The sequence below is a fragment of the Chenopodium quinoa genome, unplaced genomic scaffold, assembly GCF_001683475.1.
Source record: "Chenopodium quinoa cultivar QQ74 unplaced genomic scaffold, ASM168347v1, whole genome shotgun sequence".
NCBI lineage: Eukaryota > Viridiplantae > Streptophyta > Magnoliopsida > Caryophyllales > Amaranthaceae > Chenopodium > Chenopodium quinoa.
This window is the reverse complement of record NW_018743292.1, coordinates 13,614,397-13,633,305: the sequence shown is the minus strand read 5'-3', so window position 1 is coordinate 13,633,305 and position 18,909 is coordinate 13,614,397. Positions and strand designations below refer to the sequence as shown.

At 42.5% G+C, this 18,909-nt stretch overlaps 1 long non-coding RNA gene across 1 annotated transcript; it reads right to left on the bottom strand.

Annotated features, from left to right (window-relative positions):
- Positions 1 to 502: 502 nt before the first annotated feature.
- LOC110737144 lies at positions 503 to 2,890 on the bottom strand. The gene is made up of 2 exons (XR_002514344.1): positions 2,342 to 2,890; positions 503 to 713 (listed from the first exon to the last, which is right to left on the bottom strand). It is a non-coding gene; the product is annotated as an uncharacterized LOC110737144 (long non-coding RNA).
- Between the last annotated feature and the right edge of the window lie 16,019 nt (positions 2,891 to 18,909).

The following is an 18,909-nucleotide window of genomic DNA, read 5'->3' as shown; positions in this document are numbered from 1 at the left end:
TTATGAATTTTCTAATTGTTCACAATTGTAATTCTATACCTGCATGGTGGGTGTTCCAAATTTCAACACAAAAATAAGGATAGAATAATTTTTACTCTCCATCTCCTCTCCTCCTCTTCTAATACATTGTTGGCTCTAGTCTGCAAATCCGAAGGAAAAATTTTGAAAAACATATTCAGTTCAATTTAAAATCTATGAATAAGATAGATTTGACAAGGTCATCAAGTATTAATTATCATTATTTTTTTTTAATACCATAAGATACGGGAGTCTCCCACCCTATCACAGGAATGAGGGGATGAGGATCGAACCCCCAACCATTTTGGGGGGGGGGGGATGGAGGGACTAACCATCTGTAACACCCCAATAATTCTCTCTAAAAGAAAACCTGTGATAACCTGTAAAACCTGTAAGAGAATTATTAGAGTGCTACCGCCACGTGTTCAAACGTTAAGGCTAGTTTCAGAAATCAGCAGCGAAAAACTTAGTTTTAAAAAGAATATAAGTTTCAAAACTGGAAGTCAAAACTCAAAGTCTTACAAGTTGGAACCATAACGGCCCGTATTCAAAATCCAGTAAAATAGGAAGTAATGGAACCAACACCAAAATAAAATTCAATCTGTGTTATGAAATAAGCTAACTGGTTAACCAACTCTCCACTCAAATCCCATCACCCTGATGCAAGACAGTTTATGCAAAAACCTGTGGTGAATCTACTCCCCAATATTACAAGTGTAATAATTGGATCATTACAGGGTCATTGAAGGCGAAGGCCATGACCAAAGAAAGACACACAAAAGCACGCAATCAGCAACGCTGAGTACATACAAGTTACGAAATATTTAAAGAGTTCTAGCATGATACTAACAAGCATTCCATACACTCACAATATTAACATTGACTCGAACACATGACTCCATGGTTACTCATTACTAAGTTTTTATTTAAATAGCATTGATTACTTCATTAATTGATTGGATTAAGCAATAGACCGGGTTGTCCCCCTATGCTCCATTCCGGAACATTAAATAAGAAAACCCTATGCCTCCTTTCGGAAGACATTAATAAACATCCAATGGTAGACGGGCGCGACTCCGTGGCTATAGCTAGTATAAGATCTCATCTAACTCATTATAATTTTAAAAGAATTTAAAACAAGAGACTCGTAGATCAGACGGCCTCTGAAAAGTGCACGGGCCGTCTGAAAAGTGCACGGCTAATACCTTGTGAACCCCAACCCATGTTTGTCATTACTCTAGATGTGCACAAATCCAGAGTTTTATTGCTCATCCTTCTTGCACTTTTCGTGATTTACCAGTTTAAAATTTGGTGATGACTCATATACAAACAACTCAACCAATCATACATCAATCAATCAAATAATTAGTACTTGAACTATGAGTTTATATGCTAAAATCATAAAAGTATAGCTTATAGCATAAAATTTCAGCACTTTAAAGTAACATTATAAATCTGAAAATTTAGTTTAAAACTATAAAACAACCGCATAAACGTTTTCATTTAAAATAATCGTTATATAGTACGTTAGTATGTTGGGAACTTGAAAATCCATCATATAACCATGATTTAAAGCTATTCAAAGTTAAAAGTTAAAATCTGAAATTTCAGTTTAGTAGCAAAATATAGGGATACATACATCTAAACTTGAAATATATGATTAAAGTTCAATCATATTCATAAATACCCAATTAACTTTCAAATTTCACAGCTTAAACCCATATACATATATAGTTTGAAATCTGAAATTTAGTTTATAAACGGGGTAATCAAATTTTAAACATAATTATATACATACTATAATCAAATAATCTAAGCTTCCTGCTTTGAACCCAAAAATCAGCTTTCTAAAAAAAAAAAAAAAACTGAAAATTATTATACTCATCAAAAATTAAGGTTAGGATTATAATTAACACAAGGTAAGTACTTAAATTAATCATTCATGTTTTAAACCCCCAAATCATGAAAGATCAATACTTAAAACCCAAAATCAGATTTTCTGAAAATCTGAAAATTGTTTACAATCATCAAAATTTAAAGGTAGAACCATGTTTAAATACAAAGTAATTAGTTAAATCAATTATTCATGGTTTAAGTCCAAAACTTGCGAAAATCACGATTTTTAAACCCTAATTTCGTAGCTAATAAAATCTGAAATTAATCACATACTTAGTATGTCATAGACTCAACAAATTCGCAACATAACTCAATAAATTTGCAATATTTATCATGTATATGCATAATCAAATCAAAAATTTATATAAAGATTAAATTTTAAAAGAAATTAAACAAGAAAAGAGGAAGATAGAAGAGAAGGGGAAACCGGCTGGACGGCGCGCTGGGCGGCTGGGCGGCGCGACAGCAGGTGGGCACTGGTGGTGGTGGTGCTCGGTGGCTGCGACTAGTGGAGCGTTTTCTCTTCTTTTTTTTTTTTTTTTTGTGTGTGTGTGTGTGTGTTTCGTGAATGAGGAAGCAAGGGAGAGGGAGTAATAAGGGAAGCAGTAAAAAAAGAGGGTTTTGAAAAAGTTTACTTAATTAGAAAATGAGGGTTTGGGAGGTTTGGGCTTCTTTTATTTTTTTGTAAGGTTAGAATGGTGATCATAGCCCAAGGCGAGTAAAATGCTATTGAAGTGTAATTTTTTTTTTTTTTAAAAAAAAAAATCTTCCCAAAGTATTTATGTATAATTATAATATTATTAAAATAATCGTATACATAAAAATATATAATTATTATTTTCTAAGAAAATATGGGGGATTACACCATCCCTCCACTTCCTATGTCCTCGTCATCAAGTATTAATAGGTGTGGATACCTTGGTGAATTGATGGACAATGGTACAAAGATTATTGTATAAGATTTTGTATATGTCATGGGTGATACGCAAGGATGGTAATGAATTTATTATATTTATACTTGTGGATTGCTAAACACCGTCATAAAAAATATCTCCACAACCAACATTTAGTGTAAATGGACAAACACGCCCTTACTATTTCACCACCCCTTATCCTCCCCGGGATCCGCCCCCTTTTTGACCGGCAACGACCACCACCACCCTGATCGGCGTCCCACCACATTCCCCTCAATGACGACCCACCACCTTCCCTCGTTGGCAGGAAGGTGGTAGTTTTTTTTATTTCCGACAATCGCGTTAACTGAAGCCCAAAACCAGGGTAACCGGAGCCCTAAACTAATATGCAAAAATGAGAATGAAAATGAGAATGAATTTATTTATACTTTTCTAATATAATAAAGGAAAAATTACTTTTAATAATCCAACATTTAACCGTTTCTCTTAAAATACACCAACCTTTTGATTATTCCAGATTAAACCAACCTTTACCCCATCTTTCCATATTGCACCAGGTTGATAGGCAACCGCTACGAAAGTCAACCCTTTATTCTTCACCCCTCTTGACCTTTACACTGTTCATTTCCCTCCTGTTTCGGGGTTTTCTGATGTCCTGCGGGAGAGTTAAAATTCCGAGACTGGAACCGGACGCCTGTACCTGCAAAACAAACGGATGCTCCGAATGATTGGAGATCCGCCTCCGACGGTCAAGTTAGTACTTGATTAAGGAGTAATTAATGCGGAAATTAAAGTGATTGGGTCTCTCTAGGTGAGAGTGTTTAATGTGTGTAATCTGCTTTTTAGCGTAATCTCCCTTAATGGGGATTAAGGGAGGTATTTATAACCTCGGGAAACGTGTCAATCTAGGTTTAGGTTAACCTTGGGCTGATTGGGCTTCCCTCGGAAGTTGGGCCTAGGTGACCGGTTATCCCAGGTGTCATGGGAAGGACACGTGTCGTGTCGTAATTGGTCCATAGTGGACGGATCATTGCTTGACACGTGGCAGGCTCCTATTGGCCCATGTGACGGACACATGGCGGAACCTGATGGGTCCACTTGTCAGATGGTGATTGGTGGGGAAAAATCCCCTAATCATTTGCCCCTCACAAGTGGCACGTGACTGGTCACGTGTTACCTGTGACAGGTATCGCCCTGTAACAGGCGACGGCCTGCTACAGGTGTCACTCGGCGAGAGGCCGAGAGATTCTCCCGCCAAAATTTTGAATTCTGGAAGTGACAAAACTTTGTGAGAGAACATTCGGACCCCTGAACTTGCTCTGACATTTTGGACCCTTTCTGCCTACCGCCTGCTCTGACAAGCCGACTGCAAAGGATTTTCAGAACTTCATCAATCGTCACTCGTTCAGGTAACCGTCGGTTCTCTTACTCTTAATTTTCTCTTTACTTTATTCTTTTTTGAAATGGCACCACGGAAGCACACGACACGACCTAGGTTAGTGATCAGCCGGTCACCGGGGACGGCTGAATCTAGAACTAGGAGTGCCGCCTGCCCTTTTCTGGACCCATCTTTGCCCTTTATACAAAGTCCGACTGTATCTGTGTCTATGCAGAGCATGATGGCCAGAACAAAAAAGACTGCCAGGATCTCAAACTCAGACGGCTCCTCCCACAGGGTGCCGATTAGTGAAACATCTGACCAGGCGCCAGATGTGGAAGTGAAACAAAGCGGCTTGAAAGCCGGCAGTTCTGAGGGAGGAGTCAAAGTGACCCCTTCCCATTTTACAGTTGACAATTCTACATTCTCTCCTGCTCCTTTTAAAGGAGAGGAGGCTGGCCCCTCCGGGAGAGGGGAGGAGTCGTCCTCTTCGGACTCGTCAGAGGACGATTCCGAGTCTAGCTCTTCTGGCCATGCTTCCCTGGACACAGAAGAGAAAAACAGTCGCCTACAAGAGGCGAGGCTTTCTCACGCAGTTGAGAAGGGGGACGATTGGGCGGAGCCATCCGCCTCTCACCGAGAGCAAAATACCCCCTACTACTGCACGGTACCTCGGGGCCGGATCACGGCCATGCAAGAGAAAGTGGAGAGCTTTATCGCAAACCACACAATGGGCCCCGGCTTTTTAGTGTTCGTGCCGGATCCAGAAGACACAGTCGTATGGACGGCTGGTACCAGTTATGATGGCGCCTGCTTTGGCTGCTACGAGGCGGCCATCAAGGCTGGGCTGCGCTTCCCACTACATCCAACTGTTCAGCGGATCTTGGATGGGTATGAGTTGGGGTTATGGCAGTTAGCCCCGAACTTCTGGGTCAACGTACTCGGCTATGTGGCCGGGTGCGAACTGCACGGGGTGGAGTCGAGCTTCGAGGCTTTCGCCCACATGAACTACCTCAGCCGGACCCCTAAGGTAGGCGGTACCGGCTGGTATCAATTGACGAGCCACAGGGGCTACCTCATGACGAGAGGTAAAGCAAACAAATGGAAGGACTGGCGGAGCACCTTCCTCATCATTGAGAGCTCAGACACAGAGCTGAACAAGCGCTTCAACAGGTGGAAAAGGAATCCGCCCCTTCTTGCAGGCGGCCGCAGCATGCCGCCTGTTCCCCCCAAGGCTAAGAAAGAGATCCTAGATAAAGGACTCTTCAAAGTAGAGTCGAAGGTGAACTCTACTTCAGGGGTACGAGAGCAAGTACCCTGCACTGCGTCCCGAGCTTCAAATGGCTCTACGACGAGTACTTTTTGGCCGCCTGTGGCCTCAGCAGTCGGTGCTCAAGAGGTAGCCGGCCTGTCGAATACTCTGTTGTTCCGTGCATTTCTTGTTATGACTTTTATTAACTTTGCTATTTGTTTTTGCATCGGACGCCATGAGCAAAATTACCGCCTCCAAGACTGCGGCGGCCATGTTGCGGGCCTCCATCATGCAACAGTCTTCAACCGACTCCCCCAACAAGGGGGCACCCTTGGTGGGCTTCGAACCTTTCACCCTCTTTTTGGAGTTGTGTTTATGCATATACTGACTCTTTTCTTCTTTTTTAGACGGGCGCTCCAAGAGCTTCTTCTTCCCAACAGCCGGACCCCAAGGCCCGTAGGACGACTGTTGCGAGCTTTCCTGGTTCTGCCAGGAAACATGCGGCGGCTGAGAAAAAGCCGGCCACTTCTTCTAAAACTCCAGCTGGGCCACCTAGAAGTATGAAATTGTCCTTGTAAATTTTAGATTTGATCCCTTCTTTACTAGGTCGAGGTGGCCAAGTCTATGATCAAGGTCGTTCCTCCAGCTGAAAGGGAGGCGGTCAGGGGTGTCGGCACCCTTGACCTAGACGGGATTGCAGGGGTCCTTGCTGAGGTATACTTAGCATATTTTTGAGTATTTGAATTCCAGGACGCCTGTTTTCTCTTTTTGTTTGGAAACTGACGCCTGTTCCCATTTTTACTTAGGCCCTGCTCCGAGTGAACGGCCTTCGCAAGCCGCTTGACCGGAAGAACAAAGAGGTAAAGGTTGCAAAAGCTATGGCCGCCTCTGACTGTGATAAGGCAATGTTTCAAATTGCCCAAAATGAAGTTCTGACCATTGATATTCTTTATTATCAGGCGCAGGCTACCGCCGCTATTTGGGCTCAGTTAGAGGCGGCCCAGAAGAGGAATAGCGAGCTAGAGGCGACCATCAACAACCTCAAGGCCGAGCTGAGACCTCTTCGCCAAAAGATGTCCTCATACGAAACCTTGGAGAAATCCTTGGCGAGCGTAAAGGTACGCCTGGTGACCCAGGAGAAGAGTCTTACTCAGGAGCTCTCGGAAAAGGCCGAGCAAGAAAAGAAAGAGCTGGTCCGGGAGATGATGGAAGACTCTGCTCAAATCCAGCGGTTGACTTGGGGCCGCCTCTTCCCCAATGCCGACTTTGCCTCATGGGAAAAAACGTACCGCCAGTGTTCTGATAGATATAATCAGGAGATCCTGGCGGCTGCTGAGGAAGAGGCGTTGGCGGCTGCTGAGGAAGAGGCGTTGGAGGAGGAGCAGCCGGTAGTGGCTCTTGTGCCGCTTGGGGGTAATGCATCAAAGAAGGATGCAGCTGAAGCCGAGTCCAGCAAGAAGAGTGCTGACCAGGCGGCAGCTGCTGATATTGAAGATCTGCCCCCTTCTTAAGCTTTATGTCTTCTTCCCACGGCCTGCGTGCCGTTTGTTCGTATTTACCCAGCCAGGGGGCCGGGGCTCTGAATATTTTGCCGGTCTTTGATGACCGGCTTCTTTTTAATGAATTTTTTTTTTGTTTTGCTTCAAATTTGTTTAAGTATTGAATATTCTGATATCCAATTGTACACACTATACCGACTGTTTTACATGGCCGATAGTTGCAAACAGGTACGGATAGTTAGTCACGCCGCCTATGCCCCTGGACGACTGGTTGTCTGTTTCCAGGCTAGACGATCAGTCGGCCATTTATCCAATCGGTATTCGAACCATTTTAAAGGTTGGATCCCCTTTAGGCAGGCGGTCCTGTCATTTGTAAAATTTAACCAAGTAGGAAAGTTGTTTCCTACTTGTCATGCTTTTAGGCTAGAGACTTTAGGCCGTCTAGGCCGACTGTATGAACACCTTTTTAGTTTCAAACTAAAATTTTTAGGGAGTGACCAAGTAAACATGATTGTTACCTAGTCGCCAAGTAACTGAGTAGTAGAGGTATCAAGCGGTGGATACCGGTTGCTCCCCTTTATTCGCCGATGTTTGTTGGCTTTTAACTCATAAGTTGTTAACCTAGCAGGAGTAGTGATTGAGAGCCCCTGTTTGCTAAAAACAGGCGGACGACTCATACCTTTTAGGCTCCATACTAAGTTTGAGAGAGTTACTATGAGTTAACTTTGGAGTTACTCAGTCGCCGTCACTCCTGCTTGAGTAGTAAAGGTACCAGGCGGCGGAGGCCGGCTGAACCTTTTGATTCGCCAATGTTTGTTGGCTATGAACTCAAGAGGTACCCCCTGCATTTATCCCAAGTAATACAGGCGGTCATCTGACTCAGATGTCAACTGCTACCACTGGTTTGGTTAGTGATAGAGTTATCCTTGTCTCAAAAACGGCTACGTGGTTGCCCTTTGGGACAGTCGTATAGGTGCCGTGTAATTAGTTTATAGAGCAATGTTCCACCCAAAAGGGAGCTGCTCTCTGCGACGAATTTCATCCGGAGGGATGCCGCCGGACGCCTGCTATGATGTTGGGACATGTCGTATTAGTTTTGAAGATTGGATCAGTTGGCTTGGCGCCTGGTCTAATCATTCGACCTGTGGCCTTGGTTAGTCCTTTAGTGGACGCAGATGCTAAGTAAGAGGAGGGCAGCCGCCTATTAGGCACAGGCGGCATGCCCCTCTGAAGATAGAGTAAAATACTCAATGGAGAGTAGCCGACTGTAAAGGTACAGACGGCATGCCCCTCTGAAGATAGAGTAAAATACTTAATGGAGAGTAGCCGACTGTAAATGTATAGGCGGCCTGCCCCTCTTAAGTAAGAATAAAAATTAAACATGGAGAGTAGCCGACTGTTTGTCAGCAGGCATGCCCCTCTTAAGTAAGAATAAAAACTATGGAGAGTAGCCGACTGTTTGTTAGTAAGCGTGCCCCTCTTAGTACAAAATTGAATATTAAGTATGCAAACTTTTATTAAGTAGCCCTTGACTATTTACATCATTCAAAACAAATATTTCTTAAGATTATCTACATTCCAAGTTCGAGGCAACGGTTGTCCGTCTGGTGTTCCCAGACGGTAGGTACCGTCCCTGACCTCTCCACAGATTCGGTAGGGTCCTTCCCAGTTGGGAGTTAGTTTGCCAGACTCATTAGCCCTACCAACTTCTTCCATTTTTCTAAGTACAAAGTCCCCCACTTTGAGTGGACGCCTGTGTACTTTTTTGTTGTATGATCTAGTCATTCTCAGGCGGTAAATTTCATGGCGCAAGACAGCATTGCCCCTCCTTTCAGGAAGTGAGTCTAATGCCAGGCGCATGGCTTCCCAGTTTGCCTCTTCGTCATATAGCATTATTCGAAGAGTCGGCTCGTAGTGTTCTATTGGAAGAACAGCTTCCGCACCATAAGTTAGGAGGAATGGAGTTTCTCCAGTCGCCCCTTTTTTAGTCGTCCTAATGGCCCAGTGAACATGTGGTAATTCATCCGCCCATAGGCCGCCTGCTCGTTCAATCTTTTTCTTGAGACCGTCTGAGATGATTTTATTAAAGGCTTCTACCTGGTCGTTTGCTTGTGGACGGCCGACAGATGCAAAGTAGTGTGCAATTCCTTGGTCACCCAATCAGCTTTTGAGAACAGGCGTCTCAAATTGGGGACCAATATCAAAAACCATAGACATGGGAACCCCGAACCGAGTGATGACATTTTTCCAAATGAATGAAATTACATCCTTCGTCTTGATTCCCTTTACAGCCTCCGCCTCTACCCATTTAATGAAGTAGTCGACGGCAACAAGTATGTACCTCCTTCCGCCTGTAGCAGGCGTATATGGACCCAAAATATCCATGCCCCACTTAGCAAACGGTAGTGGGCTATGAATGGTAGTGAGGTCAGTAGCCGGACGGTGAATTAGTTTGCCAAACCTTTGGCACTTGTCACATTTTTTCACCATCACCATCGCATCTGCTTCTAAAGTAGGCCAAAAGTAGCCCTGCCGCCTTGCCCGTTGAGCAAGCGTCCTACCGCCTATATGGGAAGCACAGTAACCAGAGTGAAGATCGTCTAGTATCTCTCGTCCCTTTTCTGGAGTAACACACTTTAAGAAGGGTTGAAGGTACCCCCTTTTGTGAAGTTCTCCCTTTATTATTTCAAAACTGGTTGCTCGTTTTTTCAGTGCTGCCGCCTGTTGATGATCATCCGGCAGGGTACCGTTTGTCAGATATGCCCTGATTGGATCCATCCAGGTTGAGCTTCTGTCTAGGATTCCAATAGGGTCTTCCTCGATGCTTCTCTTCTCCATTACTTCCCAAAAAACAGTTCGAGGAGTATCACAGGAGGCGGATGATGCTAATTTTGACAGTGCATCCGCCTGGTTGTTTTCTGATCTCGACACTTGGGTCAGATGGAAATCCTCAAGGGAGCCGACTGTAAATACTTGATCATGGCCGGATGGGTTGCTTCGTATTCGCCATTGTACTGACTCACTATCAATTGTGAATCGGAACAGGCGTCTATTTTTCTTGCCCCTGCCGCCTTGCACATGCGGATTCCGGCTAGTAAAGCTTCATATTCTGCCTCATTGTTTGAGGCCTGAAAACTGAAGCGTAGAGCATACTCGTACCTGTCGCCCTTTGGCGACTGACATATGACGCCTGCTCCACAACCATTTGAAGTAGAGCTTCCGTCCACATATACCTTCCAGACTTGGTCTGTAACATGAGAGTCCGGAGGACGAGTCATCTCAACAATAAAGTCAGCAAAGGCTTGCCCCTTCACTGCTTTTCTAGGCTCGAAAGTAACTTCGAGGCTCTGAATTTCTATGGCCCATTTGATCATTCGGCCTGACGACTCCATGATGGTCAGTGGCCGCTTGATAGGTTGGTCTGTATACACGACGACTGCATGTGCCAAAAAGTAGGGCTTCAATTTTTTAACAGCCATGAAGAGTGCAAGACCAAATTTCTCCACTAAGGGATACCTCAACTCGGCATTTTTCAGTACATGACTGACAAAGTAGACCGGGAGCTGACAGCCGTCTCTTTCAGCAAGGAGAATAGCGCTTAACACATGATCAGAGACGACCAGGTACATGTAGAGTACTTCTTTGGGCAAAGGGCTGACCAGCCTCGGCAAGGAATGCAAGTGAACTTTCAATTTCTGGAAGGCCGCCTCAGCATCCGGCCCCCATTCAAACCTTGCCTTTTTCTTAATTGCCTGGAAAAAGTATAGGCATTTGTCGCCTGATCGGCTTAGAAATCTTCCCAAGGCCGCCAGACAACCTGTTAACTTCTGAACCTCTCGGATGGTACGAGGCGACTGCATGTCGATGACCGCCTGCACCTTCTCAGGGTTCGCCTTTATTCCTCTCTGATTGATAAGGAATCCGAGAAATTTCCCACACTCAACTCCAAAGAAACATTTCCTGGGATTGAGCATGACATGGTGCCGCCTGAGTGTGGCGAAAGTTTCTCGGAGGTCCGACAGATGATCTTTCTGGAGTTTAGACTTGACAATCATATCATCAATATATGCCTCGACATTTATCCCAATCTGATCAAAGAACACAGTGTTTATCATTCGCTGGAAAGTGGCCGGGGCATTCTTAAGACCAAACGGCATGACCGTGTAACAGTATAACCCCTGATCAGTGACGAAGGCCGTCTTCTCCTGATCTTTCTTCCATAAAGGAATTTGATGGAAACCAGAGTAGGCGTCCATAAAGCTCATCAAAGCACGGTCGGCTGTTGAGTCGACCAGGTTATCAATTTTAGGCAAAGGGTAACTGTCTTTGGGGCACGCCTTGTTTAAGTCTGTGTAGTCTACACACATTCGCCAGGTGCCATTCGGCTTTTTAACAAGCACCACATTTGCAACCCAGTCTGGGAAGTAACATTGCCGAATGAACCCTGCATCAAGTAATTTTTTAACTTCGGCGGCTGCCGCCTGACTTCTTTCTTCGCCATGGTTCCGCTTCTTCTGCCGTACTGGCTTCTTTTTCGGATCCACGGCCAGTTTATGTACCGCCAGATCAGGACTAATGCCTGGCATTTCATGAACTTCGAATGCAAAGATGTCCTTGTATTCTTTCAATAGTTTGTGAAAGTCGTCACCCAGGACTCTCAGAGCAGTTGTCCCAACTTTGACTGTTCGCTCAGGACGTGAATCGTTTAAGATCAAGTCCGTATGCTCACCAGTCGGCTGAGGGCGGAATTCATCCGACCGCTCCTCTGCCAATGATTGCTATTTTCTGTCTTTTCTTGCGGCCCCTGTCTGGGATGCCTTTCTCTTCTTGCCGCCTGCTTCTTGAACAGGCGCACTCTCCTTGACATTGTCAAGGTCTATTTTTCCACCACTCGACCCAGTGGCCATAACAGTGGGCTTGACATCCGAGAGATAGCACTCTCGGGCCATCCTCTGATCTCCCCTCAGGGACCCGACTATTCCATTATCCCTCTCAAACTTGAGCAACATAAGAGATGAGATTATAACAGCCTTGGAATTATTCAGGGTTGGTCGTCCCAGAATCATGTTGTAGGCCAAGAGTTCTTTTACTACCAGGAACCGGACTACCATGTGTCGTCCTTCCCCTTTTTCGCCCAGGCGGATGGGTAAATCCACTCGTCCCACTGGGTGGACGACTCCTCCTCCAAACCCTACTAAAGGGTGGGATGCCGGATGTATGCAATCAGTCTGATATTTTAGTTTCGACAGACATTTGCTACTGATGAGATCTGAGGAGCTTCCGGTATCTATGAGGATTCGGCCAACTCTCTGGTTGGCCACTTTACATTCAATAACGATAGGGTCGTCATGCGGCCCTCTTACCCCTCCTAGATCTTCTTCAGTGATGACAATCTCAGGAAATGGATATTTGGAGGGCCGTTCTTGGTGAACGGAATTTACATCTAACCGTCTGATATTGTCTTTGTTGCCCCTAATAGTGGGGCCGCCTCCTGAGAAGCCGCCTGCAATGGTGTAGACGACTACATCATCTGTATCGGAGCTGTCGGCCTGTTGATTCTTTTTGGTCGACTGCTTTTTTGAGGAAGTGTTCCCCGTAGATTTCTTGACATAAGTGTCAAGATCACCTTGCTCAGCCAGGCGGTCCAGATGCCGCATGAGACTGATGCATTCATTGGTGTGATGACCAACATCTTCATGATAATCACAGAATTTTTCTTGGTTCCGATTGTTTGCAGAACCCTTCATGGGGACCGGCTTCTCAATTGAGATCCGTCCCTTGATTTCCTTTAGGATAAATTGGCTATCCTTGTTAAACGCATACTTTGGGGAGTATGGTTTGAATTCTTTTTTCTTTTTCTGGGCCGGCTGTTTAGAGGAATCAGCCGCCCATACCTCTTTTCTCTTCTTGTCTTTGTTTGGCGACTGTTTCTGTCGTCCTTCTCTTTTGTCGGACCTTCTCCCTTCTGACTGTTTTACCGTACTACAAAAATCAGTCGCCTGTATATAAGCTTCCGCTTCAATCAAGGCCTCTTGAAGAGTCGCCACCCTCTTTCGGACCAAATCAAATTTGAAGGTCGACCCGTCTTTGAGACCTCTCAAAAAGTCAGTATAGGCTACTTCATCCGGTAACCCTTGAATCTGTATTCTCATCAGGTTAAACCGCCTGATGTAAGAACGAAGCCCCTCCTTCTCGCCCTGCTGAATTGTTCCTAAATCAAGGGTCGTCTTCTTCGCAGGGATGTTCATGGCGAAGTTGGAGGTGAATAAGTAAGCAAGCGTCTTGAAGTTATTTACACAACCAGTCGGCAGGTTGCCGAACCATTGTTGTGCAATTCCTTTGAGAGTCGCTGGGAAACACTTGCACCAAGTGGGATCATCCAACCCTTGAAGGTACATCAGGTTGGTGAATGCCATCAGATGGTCTTCTGGGTTAGTAGTGCCGTCATAGGCGCCTACTAATACATTTTTCACTTTGGCCGGCTGAGCGGCTTCAGTAATTTCCTTGGAGAAGGCCGACGGCTGTTCACCAATTCTAAGCAACCGTAGCTGCCAGTCCATAGGTTGGACATTTTTTGCTGTATGTCCACCAAACGGAGGTGGCTGTAAAAAATACTGTTGTTGCGGTACAAACGGTAAGTTTGGTACCGCCTGGTCGCTATGAAAGCCGGACTGACGGGAGGTGCCGCCTGACTGACCCTCATGATACGACTGAGTATGCCTTATTGAGGTATTTCGCAGACTGTCTTGGAAGTTTGAAGTAGAGGCCGACTCTGACAATCGGTCACTCTTCTTCTGCTCTAGCAGTAGCCGAGCGTCTGTGTATGTTTTCCTCGACCCGTCCGCCTGAATATGACGAACAGGTTTCCTATTTCCTGGAGTAGGGAAACGGTATTTTGTGAAATCAAGGGCAGGTGGCTCCCACTTCCTAGATTTAGGATGAGGGGTCGCCTCTCGCCCTTGAACTGGTTTCCTCTTCAGTGAAGTGGAGGGTTTCTTAGCCGACTGCTCCTTGTCCAGAGCAGGCGGCTTCTTGTTGATCAACTCTTGAATTTTTCCCTTGAAGTCCCTCATGAAGGTCATGAGTTCGTTCCTTGTGATGGGAGCAGACCCATCAGTCGGCTGCTGCCGAACAGGCGGTGCGCCTGCTGGCTCACTTCCAGTTTGAAGATGTTCCCGTTCCCTCCTTTCGGTATGACGGGTACGTCGGGCCCTTAGGGTCCCGTCTGAAGCTGTGTGAGCTTCAACTTCAAATTCATTCTCAGTATCGTGGTCCGACTGAACTAGAGGGTCGTCCAGGGGACGTCTCTCTTCAGGAGCCGGTACAAACGTGGATGCCATCTCAGAAGTACTCTCCCCACAGACGGCGCCAAATGTTTCGGGGTTTTCTGATGTCCTGCGGGAGAGTTACAATTCCGAGACTGGAACCGGACGTCTGTACCTGCAAAACAAACGGATGCTCCGGATGATTGGAGATCCGCCTCCGACGGTCAAGTTAGTACTTGATTAAGGAGTAATTAATGCGGAAATTAAAGTGATTGGGTCTCTCTAGGTGAGAGTGTTTAATGTGTGTAATCTGCTTTTTAGCGTAATCTCCCTTAATGGGGATTAAGGGAGGTATTTATAACCTCGGGAAACGTGTCAATCTAGGTTTAGGTTAACCTTGGGCTGATTGGGCTTCCCTCGGAAGTTGGGCCTAGGTGACCGGTTATCCCAGGTGTCATGGGAAGGACACGTGTCGTGTCGTAATTGGTCCATAGTGGACGGATCATTGCTTGACACGTGGCAGGCTCCTATTGGCCCATGTGACGGACACATGGCGGAACCTGATGGGTCCACTTGTCAGATGGTGATTGGTGGGGGAAAATCCCCTAATCACCTCCCATATTTAATCTCCCTCCTAAAGCCCCAACTACTTATGTCTCCATCACCATCACCATTAATGTCTGAGCTTACCGACTTCACTCTCCATCAAAATTTATTGCGCTCCCCCTTATTTACTCAATCGCGTAGGTCTCTCTTCTCCATTTACTATAAAAGGGTTAAAAACTACATGTATAAATTATTTTGATTAACTTGTCCGCTTACATTACTTAATCTAATCCTTAAAGTGCATGCCGAAAAAGGTGTGTTGCATTTCGAAGAAGGTGGGTTGCATTTATAAGAAAATAGAGGAAGTATTATGTATGATTTCAACAATAATATCTTTAAGAACTAGCCATTTTTTTTAACTCACTAGAGTGAATTCGAGTGGACCAAAAAATCGAGAGGGGTAGCGTCCTTCTCCTTAATTACTAAAAGAAGAAGAAGAAGAGGAAAGATCCGGGAGTAAATACGGAATTTATCTAATTTACTACGCAAAGAAAGATAATTTTGATAAAGTGATTTTCTTTTAATTAAATATATTTTTTTTAATAAAAGGGCACAAAATTGCTTCTTTTAAAGATTGGAGTGATATTCAGATTTCCTTTATTTACACATTGATTCCAAAATTGTTCCTCAATTAACTTTTGTTTCTCTTGTTACATAAACAAATGTAAACAAAAGGTAAACAAGCTAATTTCCAATATTATCCAAACTTAAAATGATTTTCAAATCAACTTGACAAAAAATCCGAGATAATTTGATCAAAATATGACTCATATCCAAAAGTAATTCTAACCTCAAACATGATAGAATTTGAAAATAATCCAACCCAACCCAGCCTAAATTTGTAATTGACATAAATAGAACAAAATCGTTCACATAGTCCATTCTAATCCGAACCTAGAATAAATAGAATCTGTAATACCCCGTATTTTTATATGTATTTAAAATTTAAATAAGTATTTCTTGAAATATTTAAATAATACGAAATGAATTATTTAGGGTTTTCTCAATACAAAAAGGATGATTTTAATTAAAAATATATTTTTATTATTTAATAATCTTGAAAATATTTTATTTCATGATTTAAAAATAGCGGGGCATATTATTTTATAAAGGATAATTTGTTTTTAAAAGTCAAATTTCGAGTTTGAATAGGAAAAGGGATTATTAAGAGAATAAGTAGGAAGGAAAGAGAGAGGGTATAAATACCCATCTTATACCTAAGGTGGAGTGCACCCAAAGGTAAATTCTCTCTCTCCTCTTATTTTATTTTCCCCTTAATTTTTCCCCTTCCCCTTTTAATTTAATTTTTTTTATGTTTTTAATCACCCACACACACCACCACCACCACACGCCACCGGCCGGCAACCACCACCGTCGGCGCGAGCCAGCAGCAGCAACCGCCAGCCTGGTGGTTCGCCGCATGTATAAAAAAAAATTAATTATTATTTTATTATTGTTATTGTTCTTGTTTAATTAAATCCACCCTAAATCTAATTATTGTTTTTGGGTTTTGTGATGATTCTTAGGATGTTAAATAACAAGTATTTTAATTATAAATTTCAGATTTTAGTTTTAATTAAAAAGCCCCAAAATTGAAAGCCCTAGGTTTTTAAATTAATGTTTATTAATGGAATTTGATTGTGGTTGATTGAAATTATTGAAACTAATGTTTTAAAACCAAATTACAACAATTTTATAAGTTTCAATAATGCTGGAAATTTTATATATAAGCCTAATGTAAGTTTCTTGAAAAGATCTTTAAATTACCCATTTAATTGGGAATAAAGTAAGGGTTTTAAATAAAATTTCAGATTATTTTAAAAGGTTTTTGAGCGATTTAAAGAAAGTATATATTGCTGGAATTTTGTGTTAAAGAGGTATTAATACTCCTTTATAATTGTGGTTTGTAGGAGACTTCCAAGTGAGTGACTTTGTGTAATCGTGGCTATTTTAAAGATCGTATTCAAGGTACGTTCGCGTACTTGGTAAAGTTTAAGTGTATAGAAGCATGCTAGGCTTTGTTTAATTGATTCCAAGTAGCATCATGATAGGTATTGGATGGAATTTGTGATTGGATTGATATCGGTGAATGATTTGTGATGTGTGAATTAATTATGGTGATTTGGTGATTGGAATTAATTATATTGGCATGTTGATTGTGAACCATACTTTATTATTGACATGTTAGAAAGCATGTTTAATTAAAATAAATGTTTGATTTGGATTAGAATATTGAAAAGGAATTTTATTATGGTTCAAATAAATTTTACTGATGCTATAAGTATGAGGAAGGAGCTATTTAAGTGTCTTTGTACACTAGGATTAAATTATATTTTGGCGCCTATGAGCACTTAAGGTGTTTCTAACACCGAGGGATAGGATTTGTGGCGCACTATGCGTTTAAGGTGTCTTTGACACTGAGGTAGTTTAAAAAGGGTTCAACATTAAATTTATGTGGTCACTAATTATTCAAGAATTAATCGCAATGTTTGATTGCTTGAATAAATTGTAGTGTTTGGTTTGTGTTGTGTTGAGAGTCATCACCAAGTCTAATAATTTGTAAATAACGTGAAGTGAAAGAGATTACGCACCAAAACTCTTGGAACGTATATACCTTGAGTCTAAACATATGGGGGGAGTTATGCGACTTTATATTTGACCATAACTTCTACTGGAGTACAGGATGCTGTATTTTCCTTTTCTTTTTTTTATTATGCGCAGGAATTCCGCCACTTACGAGTGGTTATTTTATACTCTCACGGTTAGCTCCCGTGTTAGTACCCCTTTATTGGGGCAGGTTAGGGGGAAACCCGTTCGTTGCGTAATCAAGCTAAATAATTGGACTAGTTATTGGTATAGTCAGGTGTTGAATGTTTGTATGCTTGTAAACAGGTGTATCAAGGTAAGTTGTGTGTTGATAGGATGAAAGCATGTTAGTGTGTTCTTATTACGCTTATGTACTCAGCTTTGCTGATTGTGTGTGTTGCATGTTTGTTTGGCTTTGTCTTTACCTTGGCCCTACGACGACCTATTTCTAATGGCGAGTAGTGGGGACAAGTAGAGAGAAACTTTTCAGGTGATGAAGCATAATCATGATGGGGCATGAGTGAAGAGTGAATCATGCTTAGTTCTCATTAGAATATGACATGTTTATTGCTTTAAATTATTATTTCTATATGTTGATCATGAGACCAACGCAAAAGGATCTTTAAGTGTTTTGGTTTAAGGGCCTACAATGGTTCCAAGTTGTAGGTTGACTTCGTTTGACTTTTTTTTTTACTTTTACTTTCGTTTGGTTTGACTTTTAAAGTTGACTTGATTTTAAATAGTTTTAAAGATAGTCTTCCGCTGTGTGTCTTTGATAATTGCCTTAGCCGTTTTCACGGTGGCGGTAATATCTTAGATTTTCCTTTTTCGTATTTTAAAAAAAGGGCAAAACAGGTATTTTAAAGGGAAGGAATTTTTAGGGTGCTACAGAATCGAACCTAACTTAATTCAAAGGAGACTCGAAACGACATAACGAACCAATCCAATCTTAATTCGGGAAAAAAGGAATTAAACCCAAATCAACTATCACTTCAATTCCAATTTATTTGCAACGATATGACATTCATCTATATCTTGGTAAAATTTGTTTGTGAGTGGCAAATGAAAAGAGAAAAACAAAGTTGCATATGATATTATGATAAGGAAATATGAAAGAAATGAACAAGAGTGGTTTCCATATAAATTTCTCCAAAATAATTAAATTCCATAACTATGCCACATTTTATCAATATTTTGGACATATCGTCCACACCATCACAATTTTTTTCCCCCAATTCACACTAAAAACGTTAATTGAATTAGTGGTTTTACTCTTAATAAAAACCACTAATTCAATTAGCGGTTTCTTAAGAGTATGATTATTAAACTATATTTTGATATATGTGTATTTATAAAACCTCTAATCGAAGCGGTTTTTAAGGTTTATACCCTTTTATAAAAGTGGCCCAATTTTTGGTTGACGTGAATAGTATGCAAGGTTTTTGTAAATTGTAGCGTACTTAAGGAATTTAACTATCTTTGAGCATTTTCTGTG